This window comes from Hyperolius riggenbachi, chromosome 5, assembly GCF_040937935.1.
Source record: "Hyperolius riggenbachi isolate aHypRig1 chromosome 5, aHypRig1.pri, whole genome shotgun sequence".
Lineage (NCBI taxonomy): Eukaryota > Metazoa > Chordata > Amphibia > Anura > Hyperoliidae > Hyperolius > Hyperolius riggenbachi.
In genome coordinates, this window is record NC_090650.1 from 379,027,658 (window position 1) to 379,050,288 (window position 22,631).

The following is a 22,631-nucleotide window of genomic DNA, read 5'->3' on the forward strand; positions in this document are numbered from 1 at the left end:
GACCACTGTTGCAAAAAACTGTAAAATTTAAACTACATGCATATGATTTATATATCTAGTAAAATGAACTATAAATTACCTTTTTTCCTATGTTGCTATCACTTACAGCAGGTAGAAACAGTCTGCCTAAACCCAAACAAAATTATGATTGATAATGTGGAGTCGGCATAACAAAGTGCATGTCTTATTAAGCATTAACCCTCATCTCCGCTCCTTGTGTTTCCATAGATTCATCTGAGGCACAAGACAAAATTTACTATGGCGAAGATGTACAGAAGCTCTGAAAAGTGACCAGAGTCTAGGTGACCGAAGTGTAACTTTATCCGTAAAATATGTTCTACTGGTTTTACTGCTGAAAGATGAACATAGATCCTGGCCCACCGCGTGAAATAAGCAAATGGCTGTATTATCATTAATCATACAACGAGAATCCAATTAGTCCCTCTTCCTCTGCAAGTATGGTTTAAGAGGCAATTTAAATGATGTATTTGGCAATGAACATGTCACTAATAGAGAGCAGGAGAAGATTTAATTGCTGAAGGTGAACTCAGTGTGAAAATGCTTGTAGCCCATATATTGGCTGCCCTCTCCTATCATGTCTCATCGCATCAAGAATTATCAACTTTTCTCAACTTCTGCATTATTTCATATTATTCTATTAGGTTCATTGAAGACCTTGAAACATGGCCATTCAACTATAATATCTAAACTAAAGGTGATCATTATGTAAACTGGACAGTTGAAAGTTACTGTGAAAATTTCCAAACGTGGCTATGGTCATTTTACAATTCAACTTTTTTTTTAAAGCAAAACTTCAATCCATCAATGTAAATTTGATATTTGGAGTCATTACAGGGTATAGGCCCACTAGGCAAGGGATGAGCGCACCACCCAGTGGTTAGGGTGTCATACTGCACAGCCAGGAGGAGTTTTAACATAAATTTATTTTAAAACCCCACTAAGCTCTTAACCCCCTTTATGTATTACAGACTTTGGCCTCAATTCACTAAGCGTTACCTCATTTGGTAATGCAGAAAACAGCTGATTTTAATTATCACCTTGCCAGAAGCCAATTCACTAAATGTACTGTATTACCGCACTAAAAAGTTAAATTACCAACTAGTAAGATCAAAAATAGAAGCTGGAGGAGCACTCATCCATAGGAAGGAACTGATGTGTGCCCAAGCCTTGGGTTCCTGTATCCTCAGAATCCTCAGAAATCATAAGCAGGAAAAGGCTGGCACCACCCGAAGTAGAAAAGTAAAAATTAGCTCTTTATTAATCAGTCATTAAAATGACAACATGGTCAAAAATAGGCTCTAGCGGCGAACAGCCCGCTGTATCGAGCTGCTATAGCTCTTTTTCAAGCCGTTCAGCCCATCGGCAGCTCGAAACAGTGGGCTGTCGCCGCTAGAGCCTATTTTTGACCATGTTGTCATTTTAATGACTGATTAACAAAGAGCTAATTTTTACTTTTCTACTTCAGGTGGTGCCAGCCTGTTTCTGCTTACACCAACTAGTGAGGTAAATTACAGACTAGTGTGGTAAATTACTGATTTGTGCGGTAAATCAAAAAATGTCAAGAAATTTCAATACACAAAGATTACAGCATTCGGTAAATCAAGCAATAGTGCTTGGTATTTACCTCCAGCTCTGACCAGCCGTTAACTCACAATCTCCACACGCAGGGCCGGATTTACCATAAGGCACTGTAGGCACGTGCCTACAGGCACCTGAGGATGGAAAGGCAGCTCAATCCCCTTTCCGAGCACCTCCATCCCTCCTTACCTATGCAGAGTCCTGATGAGATAGTAAATAAGAGATTACTCAACCTGCTCACGGCATTCAACTGACAAGATCTCCCTTCAGTCAGGGGCACCTCTAGCTACCTGATACTTGGGGACACCTCTAGCTGCTTAATATTGAAGTTCCTTTAGTTACTTAATACTTGGGAGCAACTCTAGCTACTTAATAGTGAGGATAGCTCTGGCTACCTAATACTAAGGGGCACCTGTAGCTACCTATGATGGGCAAGGGAAGCAAGGGAGATGTGACATCTGGGACTGCCAGCAAACTTGCGGTGAGATTCAGCGGGTCTTTGTAGATTCCTAGAGGGCAAAGTCTAAGGTGCCAGGACATCTGTGCCTATAGGCTTCTCTGAGGTAAATCCGGGCCTGCACGCGGTAACATTGACAGATGTAGCAGACAGCCAATAGGGGGAGCCACACAGCCCTGCTTCTCGCCCAGTTTGATTCGATACTCTGAAGGACTTCAGAACGGGAAGGGAAGGTGACATTTAAAAAGGCTTTTCTGTATCCCTTTAGATGTGCATACCTATATACTGATATACAGGTGAGCTCCCTGTAGTGGCCTCAGCACGTCTAAAAGGATACTAGGAATCAATGGAGGTCCCAGGAAGAGGAAGTGGATAGAAATCTCTCCAATAACGGCACGGACAACAAGCCAAAAGCTTCTAAACCCCTGCCCACGCTCCGGGCTTTAATTTCACACTGAGGACCTATTTCTATCCGTCACTGCCCTAACATGTTAAACTTAATCAGGTACTGCGCTTTATTAGAGCCAAGTGTTTTTTCTGTGAGGGTTGAAGCAAATGGTATAGATTTATAATCTGCGCCTAAAATGTGTCTGCAGGTTACAAGATTTTTCTATTGCTATGCAAGTGCCCGTGAGACATGCAGCAAAATCAACACCAACAGCATGCTGGATTAGCAGTATCTAATTAAGCACGGTGTTGAACCAGTAACCCTCCAGAGTGTATCGGTGCTGAAGGCGTTCTTTACACCGATTCTTTTATGTGCTTTGAAAATTGAAATCCTTTGGAATTATGAACAAGCCAATGTTTAGACAAAGCTAGTTAAAGATGGACATCTGACCATTCTTCAGCACGGTGAGATATACTCTGTCGTGTCCTGAATATATCACAAGATCCTACCTAGAATACAAACGAAGTCATTTGGAAGCAGATCATGTTCTGTCTTAGCTCTCAGAGGCCTCTTCTGGGAATACTTGATAATTAATGAAGGCTTTCACTATCAAATTAATTACATTTTTCTGATGCTACTTGTCTTCATGACAAACTTGCATTGAATAATAAGTATAATGCTACCTTGTTTACAGCAGTCATGGAAAGAACAGACCAGTATTGATGGTGCCCGTAAAGAAATTAGAGGCCAGGGCTGAAGAAACAGAGGCGTCCGTAAAGCATAAAAATGAACAAGTTTAGGAATCATTATAGTCCTAACATGAGATAGCTGCATTTTAAAGGGTAAGACTACCAAATATAATAGCTTAGGTTCAGGTTCAGAGGTTCTGTCACTTTCTGGCTTCATACAACTCTTTGAGACCTCAGTATGGTAATGTCTGGGTTTAAGTTCAGAGGTCCCATCAACCTCTAGCTTCATGTGCCTCTTTGAGACTTTAACAGTTACTGGACTTTTTATGTACTGTAACTGTTGAGGTCTGGTGGTTGGCCCAATCTTGCACCGCTACTGGGTTGGTGAATATTAAGCTGTCTTCTCCTACTTTTCCTCTTTTTAAATTTAGTATGGTAATATCTGGGTTCAGATTCAGAGCTCCTATCCCGTCCTTTCAGGATATATTACTGGACTCATATATATTGATCCACTACAGGGCCCTTTTAGCTCACTCTAGGGTCGATTCACAAAGGGTGGGTAAGATTGGCATGGCAGCTATTATGTAACACTCATTACACTGGCAAAGGGTACGTTACTTAGGTAATGCATATGTTACTTTGCCAAAGCATGCATTACTTAACGTGCACAAGAGATCATTCTTAATATCGAAAGAAGCGATGCTTACCCGAGGCTTTCTCCAGCCCCATAAACACGTGCGAGTCCTACGCCATCCTCCCGCGATCTGCCATTCAGTGGCAATCAGCCCCAGTAATAGGCTCAGAAGGGTCTAGTTTGTGTCTACTGCACAGGCGTGGACCGCCTGTGCATGCGCAGAAGACCTAGACAGACGCAACTAGGCAAGTTCCCGGGACTGATCGCGGCTGAACGGCAGACCATCGGTGGACGGCGTAGGACTCACACTGTTTATGGGACTGGAGGAAGCCCCGGGTAAGTATCGCTTCTTTAGATGTTGGGATCTCTGGTTTACTTTAATGAAGAACATTAGTGCAAATAACATAAATAAAATAGCTTATTTTTTAAAATACTCGCTTAGAAATTATATAGTCAGTGTTTCCCCCGTTGTAAAATCTTTCCTCTCCCTGATTTACATTCTGAAATTTACCACTGGTAGTGACATCTTTAGTTCTGCCAGGTGATCTGTACGGAATGCTCATTACTGAGAGTTCTTTGCACAGAGGGAGATATTACTTGCTTTGCAGTTGGAAAAAGCCATTATTTCCCACAATGCAACGAGGATCACAGACAGCAAACTGTCAGTACCATGATCATGACATCACACTGAGGGAGGGGTTTCACCATAATATCAGCCATACAGACCCCCATGATGATCTATTTGAGAAAAGGTAAAGATTTCTCTTGGGGTATCAGCTACTGATTGGAATAAAGTTCAAACCTTGGTTAAAGTTCCTCTTTCATAAATGCAAGATGTGCTACTTAATGTGTATTAAGTAGCTGTCATAAGTAGTAATGAGCACAAATTTCGCATAGTCGTAATTTCTCATCAAGATTCGCAATAGCGATGCAAAGTTGTAATGCGAAATTTTGGGAAAAATCTTAGTTTCATCTGTAAGTGTAATCAAGAATTGTAATATTCACATAATCTTTGCGTAATTTTGTGCCGACTTTAGGTGTTAATTACAAAGCCCTCATGCATGTAAAAAAAAAATTCAAAAAAAACTTGTCATTTTTGAGAAAATTGATAAAAGTGTTGAGGTAAATGGTTTTAAACTCTGAAAAATTACATTTTAAAAAACATTTTTCCTTTGCATTTTTAAAACTGATGTTCTTTTTGAAACTTTTTTTTTTTACTTCTACCCATTTTTCTCCTTAAAGGGGAACTGCAGCCTAAACAAACATACTGTCATTAAGTTACATTAGTTATGTTAATTAGAATAGATAGGTAATATAATCTCTTACCCACCCCATTTTAAAAGAACAGGCAAATGTTTGTGATTCATGGGGGCTGCCATCTTTGTCATGGGGGCAGCCATCTTTTTGGTTGAAAGGAGGTGACACGGAGCAGGAGACACAGTTCCAACTGTCCTGTGTCCTGATCACCCCTCCCAGCTGCACGTGCTAGGTTTCAAATGTCAAATTCAAAATGTAAAAAAAAAAAAAATTGCACCAAAACAGCAGAACGAGAACAACAACATCAGAAATCCCATCATGCTTTGCACAGCATTAGGGGAAAAATGCCCGGGCAGTTTTTTTCTGTGCAGCTAAAAATGAGGCTTGTATAAGAGAAAAAAAGTTCTGATGCTGTGAAACAGTTAAGGAAACACCAGGCCTTTCCAGTGCTGCTGAGTCAATTTTTAGCCTGGAGGTTCACTTTAACAGAAGCAGCATTTTTGGTGAAAATAACATGTATTGGAGCTGTGCTATTAAAGGGACACTTCAGCCTAAACAAACATACTGTCATTAAGTTACATTAGTTATGTTAATTAAAATAGATAGGTAATATAATCTCTTACCCACCCTGTTTTAAAAGAACAGGCAAATGTTTGTGATTTCATCGGGGCAGCCATCTTTTTCATGGGGGCAGCCATCTTTTTCGTTGAAAGGAGGTGACAGGGAGCATGAGACAGAGTTCCAACTGTCCTGTGTCCTGATCACCCCTCCCAGCTGCGCGCTAGGCTTCAAATCTCAAATTCAACATTTAAAAAAAAAAAATTGTACTAAAACAGCAGAACGAGAACAACATCAGAAATCCCATCATGCTTTGCACAGCATCAGGGGAAAAATGCCCGGGCAGTTTTCTTCTGTGCAGCTAAAAATAAGGCTTGGGTAAGAAAAACAAAGTTCTGATGCTTTGAAACTGTTAAAGAAACGCCAAGCCTTTTCAGTTCTGCTGAGTAGATTTTTAGTCTGGAGGTTCACTAACCGCTAAAGTCAGCACAAAATTATGCAAAACATTATTACAAATGGACTAGACTAAATCAATTGAATTTACAAATCGTAATTGCATATGGGCGTAATTGCGAAAATGTATGCAAAAGTTTGTGTAATTGTAATTCGCCGATTATGATCATCACTAGTCGTAAGTACTCATTAAATCTTCATGAGCTATCTGCGTGTGTTAATTTTACCAATCTCTTGTGAATTAAACCCTCTGTTACTAAAGCTACGTACGCCACACACAAGCCACTTCTTATCACTTCTCTGTAGATGGGGGACATTTGCTCCTTCCATTAATAGGAGCTTGGAATGAGTGTAAACAGGAAGTGGCTGCAATTAGCCGTGAGTCCTGAACAGGAATGTTAATATTGACCTCTGTGTATTTAGTTTACTGTCTCATATGAAAAATGCCATTCTAGAAAAGAGTGCAGCGAGTTCAGTTCTATGAAGACCTTTAACACAGTGGCGTTCCTACCATAGGGCGGCATGGGGCGCCCCGCACCGGGTGTCGGGTGCCCCAGGGGGTGTCACCAAGGCCTCCCACAGAGGCCTGGGCACTATGCAGGCAGGACAGGAGGGGGAAGCAACCCGGAAAGGAGGGGTGGCGGGGAAAGCGGCGGGGAGGGGGGCCGGACCCCCCACCTCCCTCACCTGGGTCCCCTCCTTCTGGCGCTTCCCCCTCCTAATTAGCAGCAGCTTGATGAGCGGGCAGGAGCGGGCCTTACTCACCTACTTCCTGCGTTCCAGGCGATGGCGCATAGCGTCATCGTCACCTGACGCTGGTCTCCACCTTCTCCACCGCCCACTGTGCTTCCTGATTTGCGGAAGCACAGTGAGCGACAGAGAGACCAGCGTCACGTGAGGATAACGTTATGCGCCATCGCCTGGAGCAGGTGAGTAAGTCCTCCCCGCCCGCTTCGCTAAGCTGCTGGCTGCTGCTAATTAGGAGGGGGAAGCGCCGGAAGGAGGGGACCCCGCCACCCCACCTTCCAAGCTTCCCTCATACCGGGGGCACCTTGGCTACACCGGGGGCCACTATGCTACACCGGGGGCCACTATGCTACACCGGGGGCCACTATGCTACACCGGGGGGCACCTATGCTACACCGGGGGGCACCTATGCTACACCGGGGGCACCTATGCTACACCGGGGGCCACTATGCTACACCGGGGGCCACTATGTGTACACCGGGGGCCACTATGCTACACCGGGGGCCACTATGCTACACCGGGGGCCACTATGCTACACCGGGGGCCACTATGCTACACTGGGGGCCACTATGCTACACTGGGGGCCACTATGCTACACTGGGGGCCACTATGCTACACTGGGGGCCACTATGCTCCACTGGGGGCCACTATGCTCCACTGGGGGCCACTATGCTACACTGGGGGCCACTATGCTACACTGGGGGCCACTATGCTACACTGGGGGCCACTATGCTACACTGGGGGCCACTATGCTACACTGGGGGCCACTATGCTACACTGGGGGCCACTATGCTACACTGGGGGCCACTATGCTACACTGGGGGCCACTATGCTACACTGGGGGCCACTATGCTACACTGGGGGCACCTATGCTACACTGGGGGCACCTATGCTACACTGGGGGCACCTATGCTACACTGGGGGCACCTATGCTACACTGGGGCCACTATGCTACACTGGGGCCACTATGCTACACTAAACTATACTGGGGCCACTATGCTATACTGGGGCAACTATACTAGCTATACTGGGGCAGTGGCGGTGCCAGGGGGGTGGTTTGGGTGCTGAAGCACCCCCAGCGTGAACTGCTATTCGGCGTCTAATAGACGCTGTGTCAGTTCACTGACAGCAGCAGCCCGCAGCTCCAACAGCGGCAGAGCAGGGCTACAGTAAAATGGCGTCCGAAGCCCTGCTCTGGAGACGGAGTCTGCAATGCAGGGCTTCGAGCGCCATTTTCCCGTAGCCCTGCTCTCAGCGCGGGAGTTTCAGTTGCTGGCTGGCTGCAGAGGATCGTGAGAGCTGCGCGCCGGACGGAGGCCGGGACAGGAGGTCTGCTGCTGCTTCAGGTGAGTAAACTTTTATTTAATTTATATTAGCAGGTGTATCGACTGTTCTGGCCAGGTCTGCTACATGATTGAAGTGTTTTCTGGCCAGGTTGGCCACATGATTGCATATATTTTCTGGGCAAATCTGCCAACATGATTGCATGTATTTTCTGGGCAAATCTGCCGACATGATTGCATGTATTTTCTGGGCAAATCTGCCGACATGATTGCATGTATTTTCTGGGCAAATCTGCCGACATGATTGCATGTATTTTCTGGGCAAATCTGCCGACATGATTGCATGTATTTTCTGGGCAAATCTGCCGACATGATTGCATGTATTTTCAGGGCAAATCTGCCGACATGATTGCATGTATTTTCTGGGCAAATCTGCCGACATGATTGCATGTATTTTCTGGGCAAATCTGCCGACATGATTGCATGTATTTTCTGGGCAAATCTGCCGACATGATGGAACGTGTTTTTTGGGCAAATCTGCCGACATGATTGAACGTGTTTTTTGGGCAAATCTGCCGACATGATTGAACGTGTTTTTTGGGCAAATCTGCCGACATGATTGAACGTGTTTTTTGGGCAAATCTGCCGACATGATTGAACTATTTTCTGGTCAAATCTGTTCACATTACGTGTATTTTCTTGAGAAAACCTGAACAATTATGTGAATTTTCTGGGGAAAGGCCCACTGTCTTTGTGTTGCACTTTTAAGGGGAACCCGAGGTGAGAATAATATTGGGCTGCAATATTTATCTCCTTTTAAGCAATACCAGCTGCCTGGCTGCTGTGCTGGTCCTCTGCATCTAATTCTTTCAACCATAGACCCTGAATAAGCATGCAGCAGGTCAGGGGTTTCTGACAATATTGTCAGAACTGACAAGATTAGCTGCATGGCTTGTTTCTGGTGTAATTCAGTTCACTACTGCAGCCAAATAGATCAGCAGGGCTGCCTATTGTTTAAAAGGAAATGAATATGGCAGCCTCCATATCACTCTTATCCCAGGTTCACTTTAAATTAGTTAGCTCTGCCCTCATCCGGTCATGGCCACGCCCATTTTTCGCCGCGGCGCATGTTATAGCCGCACCCATTTTTTGTTAGCTATACTGGTGCCACTATACTATACTAAGGACAACTTTAGGGGGGGGAGCGAGCCTACACCTGGCATTACCCGCCGTGTCACGTTTAGCATGCCACATTTGCTGTTTTTTGGTTTTTTTATGGGGGGGGGGGGGGTGTCTTTTTAATACCCAGCACCGGGTGTCAAATGCCCTAGGTACGCCACTGCTTTAACAATAAATATGTTTTCATGGTAGTTTGTCTCTGAATATACGGCATGTCAGTGATTCAGCTTGTCTCCACATTTCTAGTTCACCGTGTCAGTATTGACTGCAGCTAAATTTCTTTGAGATGAATGCTGACATTATTTTACACAGCTTCAAGGTCTGTGAAGTACGAAGGAGAGAAGGGCTTTGAAACATTAGGTCAGTGCCCTTTAGAAGTCATTAATACATGAAATAGCATTAGCATTTGACACAATAAGAAAAGAACTTATCACATAGGGGGATTCAGAATAGCTTGGAAGCTTCAATGTCAAGACTTTTTGTTGTACAACTTCAATAGTGATCTTCTTTTCAGAAGCAGCCCCTGAAGATGATGAGAAATTCCTGCAGAGATGGGCATTTGTCTACTGTCAGACCTGGATTTGTGGAAAATAATATTTAAAGGAAACCTGCAACGAAAGGTATATGGAGGCTGCCATATGAACTTCCTTTTAAAAAACAAGGGTCAGCTATACTATCTCAGGAAAAAAAAACACATATATAAGTAGATAAATACTTGTTCTACTTACTTACATAACATATGTATCGTACTGTCTACATTTTGATTTCAGTGATTTTTATATAGTAAATAAAGAGAAAACTGTTCCAGGCATTTTCCATCTTTACTGCCTCTGACAAATGTCATTTTCTCCGTTTCTCCTCTGCCAGAAATGGTGTATGCAGAACTGCACTATCATATCTAGTTTGCTTTGTAAACAGATGTGAGTAGAACATAGATCGTATTTTAGCTTCTGCAGACGGATAAGGTGCATTTCCCTTCTGAGCCTTGTGTCACACTGAACTGCCCTCAACCAATCAGCAAGGAGCAGGAATGTGGAATTGGAAGAAAATACTATTTTCTTACATTCGAACCATGTGGGACCATTGACTTTCATTAATCACAATTTGCATGCAGGGCAGCACATGGTGTGGAAATCTGCAGCCAGGGGCGTAGCAATAGGTGGTGCAGAGGTTGCTAGCACATTGGGGCCCTTGGGCCAGAGGAACCCCGTAGGGCCGTCCCTGAAATTGAATATTAGTTCTCTATTGGTCCTGTGCTCATAATAATCACTTTTATAGACACTTTGAATAGTAGTAATCATTAACAAACTTCTCCCCATCGCCTTCTTGCACCTCTGACACTGTAGTTGCCATTGGCAGGTTTTGGTGCACCATATCAATTGTTATGTATAGAGTGCTTGGGAGGCCCCATTGTAAAACGTGCATCGGGGCCCACAGCTCCTAAGCTACGCCACTGTCTGCATCATGCAGTCTACGTTTGGAAAAACGCAACGTGACTGAACAATGAAAATGACTCCATTAAACTGCGTTAGTTTCAGTGTTAATGTGAAAATTTGCATTGCAATTTCGGGCTCTTTGTCAGAAACATCTAATCTGCCTGCTTGTTCAGGGACTGTGGCTAAAAGTATTTGAACCAGAGGATCTGCAGGACTGCCCGGCAACTGGAATTGTTGAAAAGTAAATAAATATGGCAGCCTCTGCATCTCTCTTACTTCCGGGTCCCTTTAAGGTATGTAGACATATTACAATTATTGTTGATGAAAAAGAGATTTGTGAATGTTTTGCCTTCCAGTTCAATATCTGTACAGGTGGCCCCTATTTTCTGTGCCCATGCTATTGGTCAACTGACAATGAGTGATGTGGAGTCGCCCAAAGCCGGGACACTAAGGAACACCCTGTTCTTCATACCACCATATAAGGGTCAAGTGACAGACAGCCTATTGGGCTGGTATTACAAGTAGGGCACCAAACTCTTTGCTGTCAAAGATTCCTAGGTGATGACCCCCAGTGTTACCCCTCATTCCTTGGATGGCAACAAGAGTGGTCAGTGCAGGAGATTCTAAGGTAGCTGGAAAATGAGCAATGCGGAGGGTGAAAATTGGGACTGGCAGCATTCAGGCACTTATGGTAGAAAAGTGGATGTCTAGAGAAGAGGACTTCAAGTAATACAGTAGACAATCCCAGGTCAAGGCAGATAGAGTTCAAGCAATACAAGAGACAGTAGTCAGTCAGAAGTAATCTGATGGACAGGAATGGAATAAACTAAAGCTCGGGTTACAAGGACACATACGGTTGCTGTTTAGATCTCACAGCACACTGCATCTACCAGAATGTTGGACTGTGAATAATCACCAACATGAAATAAATAAAATAGGATAAAATAAATAAAATAAAACCCCATTAGTTATTAACCCTTTCTCACCCCCCCCCCCCTCCCCCTCTCCAGCAAATAAATAAAATACATGCAAAAAAATGAACGAAGTGACAGCATTTAAAAAATGAAAAAAAAAAAAAAAAAAACGTAAATACCTTCAAAACTCCGATTTTTTTCATGTGTATGTCATGAGGATTATTTTTTTGCACATAGGGGCTTGTAATTAGTGATATGGCCAGCATTCACAAAGCTTTACCGCATGCGTTAATGCAGAGAACAGATGATTTTAATGATTATGTATGGCAAGCTGATATTTCTGACCAGTGAGGTAAATTTACTGACTTGTGCGGTAAATACCTCAACACATATCAGTAAATGTCAAGTCAGAAAGATATGAGCATGCTGTAAAGCCAGGAGAGATGTTCGATAGCTACCTCCAGCCAGGCCCGGATTTACATCCCAGGAGTCTATAGGCACAGATGTCCCAGCATTCTAGACTTCACCCTGAACCTACAAACCCTTGCCGAAACGCACCGCAAGTGAGCCAGCTCACTTCTCCCTTACTTCCCTTGCTCGTCATAGGTAGCTGCAGGTGTCCCTTAACCTATTTTAGTTCCTGGACGTAGTTTCTACGTCCAGGAATCATGCGCGCTCCCGCGGCCGATCGCGCGCATGCACGCGAGCTCCTGGCCCGCGGTTCGTTAGCCAGGCAATCAGTGAATCGGGCTATGGTGCCCGATCACTGATTCCTCTCCCCCGCTGAAAAAGCGACAGCTTCTCTCAGAAGCTGCGCTTTTTCTGGCTGTTGCCTTCCCCATGCGTCTCTCTAAGCTTATGTTACGCTTAGAGTGACGTCATGTAAACAAACTCATCTTGTGGCCAAAAAGTAAAACTACAACTAAAAAAATAAAACTATACGTGGAACAGCATGGCAATGAAGCGCTGCAGGAAATTGCTATAATAGCTGAGATAGCCCCAACGACAAGATCACGTGTGTGCGGTGCATAGGTGGTGGGTGAGGACCACATAGATCCTAGTGTGCGGTGTGTTTTCTGCATAGGCTGCGGCTGGGCGATCACACTCTGCTGGTAACTGGATCTGGTCCCTCATATATAATAGCGCGCTTATCCTGGCCAGGTATAGTTGTTTTTATACTTGTAGGTTTTTAAACCATGTGGTGCAATTTACATGTAGCTAAGGCTGATATTAAAACTAATTTGTATGTGCAGTGAGACAGCAGTTTTGTAATAAAAGATAATGAATAGGTGCTTGGCTTACTGAACAGGAAGCGCTGAGTTTCAAACCCTTGTCTCCTGTGTCAGAGGCAGTGCCCTTAACCAGTACACTATACAGCCACTAAAATCCATACATGATGGGCCTCCCTCTCTCAGACTGAATACTGCTGCGCCACAGATTAAAGGACATTATCGGACATACAAACATACAAATTAAAACAAATCATTTATTGGATTAAATGGTCTTTTTGCTATTAGAAGCTCAGCTTACTAGTCGGAGGCAGGTTGTGTTTGTGCAATTTAATATTTGGAAGATGCTCTGTAATTATATTTGTAAATAACACAATAGCTATTGTTGAATTGAATACTTGTTTCTTGTTGTAACTCTGTTCAATTATATTCAGTAGCATGTTTGTATTTGTATTTAGAATATCATGTTAATTAAATTATGCATATGATTTAATTCCTGGTTTAATGAACAAAATCAAATGTCCTTTATTTTAGCTGACGTCTAATCCATGAGCAAACGGCTGGGCAAAGCTCATGTATATGCAATCAAGCACATGAAGGGAACGCTGTACAGTGCATTAATCTCCTCCGCAAAAATCACATTTGAACAAATAAAACCAATGGATACATTCACTTTCCTTTAGAAAAATGAGTTATGTCATCAAAAATGGATTATTTGACTTATTGTTTTCTGTTCTAGGCAGATTATTCATGAAGATGGGAGAGATTTGGAAGCTATAGGAACTCTTCTCCTTATTCACCAGCTCAGAATAGCTTTAAAACTAATGAAGCACAAACCCTCGCAATAGAATGTGATGACATAATGACTACATGCTCACTATGGGCTGCTTCACAATAGGCTAAAAACTACACTGATTCAGTGGGCAGAAGCTGATGTGTAAACAGTAAGTGTATTGCTGGAGGTGTGCAAAGAAAGAAAATAGTTCTATAATACATAAAAAGTAAGTAGAGAGGTCCTACCTTGAAATAAATAGATCTCACATTTAGGAGGTAGAAAAAAAATCATTTATTGAGCATGTGTGGACAATGCGTTTCGCGGCATAAGCAGCTTCTTCAGGTCATATAAAGTGCGGACAATGCATTTCACGGCGTAAGCAACTTCTTCAGGTCATATAAAGTGCCTTTAAAAACCAACAGTACACTCAGGACTAACACATAACTGCTGTTTGTAGTAGACTAACATACATTGTATGAGGAAAATAAGAGAACAAGGAGTAAAATCAAACCAACAACATGCATCCACGCCTGCACACAGAGGCAATAAACTAAAAGCCAGGGCCAGCGAAGCATACTGAGGTGTGGCACGGTATTTCCTCACACGCTACTAGTACGATTATGCCTCTAATAGCAACTCAGCCTTGCGAGTATAACCAGGGCCGGATTACCGACCAGGCAACAAAAGCAGTCGCTTGGGGCCCCATTCAGAGTCAAAGGGGCCCCATCAGCACATAAACCAGCCCTTGCCATCCTGTCAACGGTGGCTGGATGGTATAATGGTTAAAGGGACTCTCAGCAGTGCAGTAACTATGGAAAGATGCATATCATTTTAAAGCTCTCTTTCTCCTCTTTCCAATGATATATAAACAGCTGCTCTATGCCTTTTAGTTTTCGATATTTTCGCGATCGAAATCATGGCCACAGGACAACTTTTCTCCAAAGTCAGCGGTGGCTGGATAGTATAATGGTTAAAGGGACTCTGAGCAGTGCAGTAACTATGGAAAGATTCATATCATTTTAAAGCTCTCTTTCTCCTCTTTCCAATGATATATAAACAGCTGCTCTATGCCTTTTAGTTTTCGATATTTTTGCGATCGAAATCACAGCCACAGGACGACTTTTCTCCAAAGTCAGCGGTGGCTGGATGATATAATGGTTAAAGGGACTCTGAGCAGTGCAGTAACTATGGAAAGATGCATATCATTTTGAAGCTCTCTTTCTCCTCTTTCCAATGATATATAAATGGCTGCTCTATGCCTTTTAGTTTTTGATATTTTCGTGATCGAAATTGCGGCCACAGGATGACTTTTCTCCAAAGTCAGCGGTGGCTGGATGGTATAATGGTTAAAGCGACTCTGAGCAGTGCAGTAACTATGGAAAGATGCATATCATTTTAAAGCTCTTTTTCTCCTCTTTCCAATGATATATAAACGGCTGCTCTATGCCTTTTAGTTTTCGATATTTTCACGATCGAAATCACGGCCACAGGACGACTTTTCTCCAAAGTTGGCAGCTTGATTCAGCACAATGCAATGAAATATAAGGAACCCAGGGGGATATAATTACAAACATCATGCTGGTAGGTGTGAGGATGTAATGAATTAGTTGTGGGTATGCTTAAAGGCATATCCACAGGCACTGCTTGGAGTCCCTTTAAGGGCTCTGCCGCTGACACAGGAGACCAGGGTTCGAATCTCAGCTCTGCCTGTTCAGTAAGCCAGCACCTATTCAGTAGGAGACCGTAGGCAAGTCTCTCTAACACTGCTACTGCCTATAGGGCACGTCCTAGTGGCTGCAGCTCTGGCGCTTTGAGTCCACCAGGAGAAAAGCGCGATATAAATGTTATTTGTCTTGTCAAATGATGCCGTGCGCTGCTGATTGTCTTCAGAGCCAGGCTCTCCTCCTAGGTCCCCCTCCTGCTACTGTGCGCTCTGCCGCTGCCCACTCCACCCTCCCTTCCCACAGAGAACCACAGCTGCAGCAAGAATGATAGCAGCAGATGGCAAACGCTCACTCACCTATCCATGATCCAAGCGATAGAGATCCCGTCATCTGAAACCCATCTGTCTCTTCTACAGTGCAGCCGCTCACTCTGAACTTCCTGATTCTCAGATCAGACAGGAAATAGGAAGTAGTAATAGTAGTAGTAACAGAGCGGCAGCACTCTAGAGGAGACAGATGGGCTCCGGATGACGGGACCTCTATTGCTTGGATCGCAATAGGTGAATGTGATTCATCTGGTGCTGTCATTCTCCCCCACTGCGGCTGCCTTCTCTGCTGGACTATCGTATTCACTGGGATGGAGGCTGCATGGTGGCTGTCTAGTTTGGGAGGAAATTGGTTGTTCGGTGGTGGGAGTGGTTATGTAATTCTGTCTGGGGAACGGCTTCCGGTTTGGCGGTGTCCAGAGCTTTCTGCTATTGCCAGGCTGGAGATGCAGGGGGAAAGTGCTGCTGCTGTGATATCTGGCGCCCTCTTCACAGGGGTGCCCCAGCCCCTGAGTGCAAATGTCCCAGCCATTCATCTCTCACTCTGCATTTTGCCGCTGCTATTCCCTGCATTGTGCACCCACAGAGGAAAGAGGGCTGTTGCCCATAGCAACCAGTAGCTCGGCTGCCCGGTGTGTGCGGCATATTGCTGTGCAGCTGCATCTTCTGATTCTATTACGACATGATGGGGGGCCCAAATCAGTTACTTTGCTTAGGGCCCCATTTAGCCTTAATCCGGCTCTGTATAACTGTCTACCTTTTAATTCCATACCCCTCAATACCCTATGATAATACACCAGATTGGGCTCCCGGTGTCCCTGTGTTCTTTTTCTCTTTCCACTAGCCCGGATCTGTAATCAGATCCCATGTTAGGCATAGGATCCCTTTACACTTGCCATTTAAAATGGAATGGAGCAGAAGCGGAACGCACATTCCCAACCTGCATCATTTTTCAGAGCTCACATACACTGCAGATGCTCATGGAATCCATGCAAGCCTATGAGAATAAACTATGTCCATTCGCTCTAGGATGTTTCCTACCTCCATTCCTGCTCTACTCATGTGTCTTCGGTCACCTGGGATCCTCTGCTGCTGCCACCATCACCGGGGCGCTCCATTGCAGGGACAAGAATTGGTATATAGATGGAAGCCCCAGCAAAATCATCAGTCTCCTATTGGATTGCAATAGACCAATTGGAATCATCCCTAACACCAGGGAGGATTCTTATTGGTTCACTGATGAGCAGTGGACCAATTAGAATCCTCCCTGGTGCGGATTCCCATGGGTCTTTTAGGATTGGGTACTTCTACCAGGTCTCCATTGTATATATTGGTGTTTGTCTCATGCAGTGGGGTGGAGCGGCAGTGCCAGAATCAGCAGAGGACCCATGCATCCGGCCTAGTGTGCATCCGGCCTTAGTTCTTTATTAGGGACAACGTCTTCCTTCCTCAGTCATCTAATCAGTTAATCATGTGACATCAGTGCGAGTATGCATAAAATCATAGAGATGCAAATAATGTCAGATAAGCTTCTTACCTGTCCGGCCACTGATCCGTCTTCCTCCATTCACATGCCGCGTGGCCGCCGTGTATACCACTGTCACATGTGTGATGTCACACACATGCCATGTGCTATGTGCACCAGCCGTATGGGATGTGAGTGGGGGAAAAGGAGAAGCTGGGCAATTGTGTCAGCTGTACAGGTGAGAGATTTGAATGCACGGGCACCAGGGGGGCACACTAACATTTGGGGGGACAGCAGCGTATGCGGCCTTACAAGGCTGTTTCCCCCAAAAGGTTTCATGCTGAAATCGATTGTGAATCGGCCTGCTGTGTATGACCATCAAACACATCTGTCTCTAATCAGATTAGAACAGAGGGAGATCTGTCTCCTGGTCGATCTGCCCATTGTTAGATGTATGGGCACCTTCACGTAAAACCCTTATTGGAAAAGCTGATAATAAATATGTAAAATCACAAGGTTAATATGCAATATATATGTGTATATATACCGTACTATATAAACCTGGCAAATTTTGACTTAAAGTTACTTTAAGCAATGAGCTCCAAATCTTTCAGGTTGGAAGGACTTCTTGCTATCACTCTGATCTTTAGCTCCCTCCACAGATTCTCAATTGGATTCAAGTCAGGGCTCTGGCTGGGCCACTCCAAAATGTTAATGTGGTTATTAGTGTTGATCGAACAGTGCTCAACACTATTCGTTATTCCCCGAATAATGGGCCGTTCAGGTTCGAGTCGAACACAGCAGAACACTGCATGGTGTTTGTGACGATGCTTGGCCACGCTGCTCAAACTCCTCCCCCTACTGTGATTGGCCGAGCGTGCATTGAACTTGGCCGAGCGTGCACCGAACTTGGCCGAGCGGTCACCTGAACGCGTGACTCACGCTGTGATTGGCCGAGCGGGTCACGTGGTTCGGGACTATAAATACCCGAACGCGTGTTATCGACGCCATTTGCTTTGGGGTTTAGCTTTAGGTAGGTAGGAGGGAGTGTCAGCGTAGCGCACTTCCAGCGAGGCAAGCCACAGGTCCCTGGCCCCCAGCCTCACCGCTGACAGTAGCACCCACAGGGCCTCTGCCTCACACAGCACTGCTGCAGGCCTGCAGCCACAGAGGACAGAGCCTCTGCCTCACCGCTGACAGCAGCACCCAGTCACCCACAGACCCCCTGCCTCACCACTGCCAGCCAGGCCACACAGGCCAGCCACAGGGCACTATCCTCACCGCTGACAGCACCCACAGGGCCTCTGACTCACCACTGCCAGCAGGCACTGCCAGCAGCAGTGTTGCACCACAAGACAGTACTTTCAGTGGCAGGTGGGACAGTTGTCTCCAAACAAACACACTGAATGAAATTAATTTTGTCTTAGTGTTGCACCAAAAGACAGTACTGTCAGTGGCAGCTGGGATCAGGTGTGTCTCCCAAAAAACACACTGTGTTGCAATTAATTTTGTCTTAGTGTTGCACCAAAAGACAGTACTTTCAGTGGCAGCTGGGATCAGTTGTCTCCAAAAAACACACTTTATTGCAACTAATTTTGTCTTAGTGTTGCACCAAAAGCAGTAATTTCAGTGCCAGGTGGGATCACTTGTGTCTCTAAAATACACAAAATTTATTGCTTTTTATTTTTTTTTGCGTAGTTTTGAACCAAAAACAATACTTTCATTGCCAGCTGGGATCAGTTGTGTCTCAAAAAAACACACTTTATTGCATTATACTCGTGCTTAGAGTTGTATAATAAAACAGTACTTTCAGGGGAAAAATTGTGCCCACAAATAATTAAAAAAAAAGTTTATTTCATCTTTGTGACAAGTAACGAGTAACAACTACTATGAAGAAATCCAGTGAAAGAGGGAGGGGCAATAGAAGAGGTGTTTCCCCTGACAGTTCACATAGAGGCCGTGGTGGCACACCTAAGAAAACGCACTTAATACCGCCCATCTTGTCCAGGCAAAAAACAACCCTCAAAAATCCAGAAGAACAGGGCCAGTTAGTAAATTGGTTGACCTCTCAAACGTCCAGGAGCGAGTTAAGCACCAGCCCATCCTTGTCGGGCACGAGGTCCTCTGCCAGTTACAAGGAGCCAGTGGGCACAAAGGTGACACAACCAGCAGCTACACCATGCACACAATGGCCAAATAACGAGTCCGAAGAATTGTTCCACGACACAATGGGCTATTCGAAGGAGCTATTCTCATTCCCAGCTCCACCCCCACAATCTTGCATCTGTGAAAGGACAATGGAACAGCCACAAATCTTGTGCCCGGATTCACTAGCAGTGGATGCTGAAAATGCACCAATTACTGAAAGGCAAAGCGAGAACGAAGACACCCAAATCTCAGGGCAATGTGCTTTACGCATGCATTTTGTCCTCATGCTAGGCCTGGGTTGTGTCTCAAAGCGTGGCCTTGTTCTCCTGTACCTCCTCTTCCATTCTGTGTGCTGGGTTAGCGTTGCCGGTCCCATTTTCAGGAATATCTCATTTCTATTACATTTATCACTGCATGGCGACAAAATGCATTGCTTTACGCATGCATTTTGTCCTCAGGCCAGGCCTGGGATGTGTCTCAAAGCGTGGCCTTCTCCTCCTGTACCTCCTCTTCCATTCTGTGTGCTGGGTTAGCTTTGCCGGTCCCATTTTCAGAAATATCTAATTTCTATTACATTTATCACTGCATGGCGACAAAATGCATTGCTTTACGCATGCATTTTGTCCTCAGGCAAGGCCTGGGTTGTGTCACAAAGCCTGGCCTTGCTCTCCTGTACCTCCTCTTCCATCCTGTGTGCTGGGTTAGCGTTGCCGGTCCCATTGGTACTACGACAGCTTTTCAGGATCTCATTTGCCCCCCACCACTATTTACAAGCCGTTTGACAGAAGTTTCCCTCATTTTTTGTGTTTTTTTCTGGCCTGTAAAGCAGGAATATTCGGGTCCCTATTGACTTCCATTATGTTCGGGATTCAGCACGAATATGCCGAATATCTGGACCATGTTCGGCCGAACCGAACCGAACACGAATATCTGGATGTTCGATCAACACTAGTTGTTATCTGCTAACCATTTCTTCACCACTTTTGCTGTGTGTTTTGGGTCATACTCATGCTGAAGTGTCCATTGGTGGCCAAGGCCAAGTTTCTCTGCAGACGACCTGCTGTTTACTGTGAAACAACCCCAAAGCATTAGGTTCCCATGTTTGACAGTGTGGATGGTGTTATTTGGGTTGAAGGCTTCTCCTTTTTTACGCCAAATGAAGGAAACATAATTGTGACCAAACAATTCAATTTTTGTTTCACAGAAGACCAGAAGTCTTCTTCTTTGTCCAGATGAGCGTTTGCAAAGGCCAAGTGAGCTTTTGTGTGCCCTATCTGGTGTCCGCTTTGTTCTGCATCAGTGGAACCCAGCAGTGTGCAGTGTCCATTGGATTGTCTGTCTTGAGACATTGCCACCAGCAGAGCCCAGATTCACCAGGATGGCCTTGGTGGTGATCCTTGGATTTTTTTTTATCACCTCTCTAACTATCCTCCTGGCCAGCACAGGTGTCACTTTTGGATTCCGACCACGTCCTCTGTGATTTTCCACAGTGCAGAACATCTTGTTTTTTTTTTTAATAATACTTTGCACTGTAGCCACTGGAACTGGAAAACATTTAGAAATGGCATTGTAGCCCTTTCCTGACTTGTGAGCAGCCACAATGTGCAGCTGCAGGTTCTCACTGAGCTCCTTTATCTTAGCCATGGCTGTCCACAAACCAACTGCAGAGAGGTGCTGTTTTTCACCTGTTGAGTTGATTAAGACAGCTGTAACTAGGATGCTTTAGAACAGCTTGGACTATTTGGAATGGTATAGAACTTTGGATTTTTCCACAGACTGTGACAGTTTGTGAAGGGTATGAATAATTTTGGACTGGACACTTTTTGCTCAAATGTAAATACAAGCTGAGAATTGTTTTTTTTACCCCACAATAATGCATCTTGTACATCATCTTATTATCTCTTGGGAGACACCCATGTCATTTCTCATCAAAAATACATGCTGGTTGAATGAAAGTAACTTTAAGTCAAAATTTGCCAGGGGTACGAATAATTATGGGCAGCACTGTATATATATATATATATATATATATATATATATATATATATATATTTATCCAGTAATTGCCAAATATGGGTGCGTATATTGTGGTTTCCAAAAGCGAATCAGCCCATGTGACAGCTGAAAAAGGAACGAGACCTCGCCCCTTATCATTTCTGCCATCAATATTTATCAACCTGAACCCATTACATGCTGTTACCCTGATGATCACTTATAAAAGCCTCCAATTAGTTGCTTTTTATTGGTAATAAAGCTGCCTCTGGCACAGTACCCGTTAACCTCATCAGTCCCTTTGCCAATTAGGTGACCGGTTCCAGCCCTGACTCCCCCGCCGTTCATTCTTCCGCGGCTTTGGGGTAAAAAAAATCAGGCTCTGGTTTCTTGCTGTCCAACAAACATCATCACCACGATGATGGTTTTTGGATGTTACTATTTACATAGGCTGGATTGCCGAGCCATATATTTTACTCTCTTAATTAGGACTAGTAAAACATTGTAATTTTATACATTAGTGACATGGCTCTCTCAGCCCGCTTATGATTAACACCTGCTTGATTTGGCACAGAATGTCCAAGGTTTCCTGAATTCCAGAATGACATTAAGCAATAAAATACAAAAATATGCTGCGCAAACATATGTTTTCTGTCTGGGCCATCTGGTAACCACAGCTGAAATTCAGCCTGGCTACAGATGTGCTAAAGAGTTTGGCTCCAATTCAGAATCGTCCTATTCCCAATCCCAACCCTTTTCTTTAATTGCAGTTTTTTTTTCGCATTTTCTAAGCCGCCGTGTCATTTATTATGTGTCTTGTCTGCTACTATCATTTATGTCAGCAATGTAAACATGTTATAAATAAATCAGGCCAACCACGGACAGACACGAAAAAAACGTGAACTAATATTGGTGTGATTGTATGCAGGCTTGCACTGTTGCTGTAGAGAGGAAACGTTACGAATGTTCAATCAGCTGGGCTCTGTGTCTGCTTGCTGAATGTGCAGATAGCAATATACTGAAGCCTGCAGCAAGCAATCACTTTTTAGATGTTATTTTCAATTGAATTTACATCTAGAATATGGCTGGTTAAGATGATCAAGATCTTTACTGTTCTTTCTTCCACTTATTTTATGGGTAAGAGAAGTACTGTCTCATCCCAAGTGTGGTATAGCCAAGAGCAACAGACATTTTATTAGAGGCCCAATGGCATAGCAATAGGGGATGCAGAGGTTGTAAACACACCAGCGACCCTGAACCTGAGGGCCCATATGGGGCCCTTCTCCAGTCGCTGCCTTATCTCTTTACTGGCGCTGTAGTGGTAATGATCCCTTCTATCATCATAGTGCTTTGACTATTGGTAATCATTGAGTGCAGGGACAGAGGCGAGAGAGGCTCCAGCCTCATGGCGCAGTGTAGGAGGGGGTGTACAACACAT

The 22,631-nt window shown here is 44.3% G+C and overlaps 1 long non-coding RNA gene across 1 annotated transcript; it reads left to right on the forward strand.

Annotated features, from left to right (window-relative positions):
• The first annotated feature begins 226 nt into the window (after nt 1–226).
• On the forward strand, nt 227–13,495 carry LOC137517824 (uncharacterized). Its single transcript, XR_011020678.1, has 4 exons — nt 227–302; nt 9,759–9,864; nt 10,854–10,973; nt 13,358–13,495. It is a non-coding gene; the product is annotated as an uncharacterized lncRNA (long non-coding RNA).
• The last annotated feature ends 9,136 nt before the right edge of the window (nt 13,496–22,631 follow it).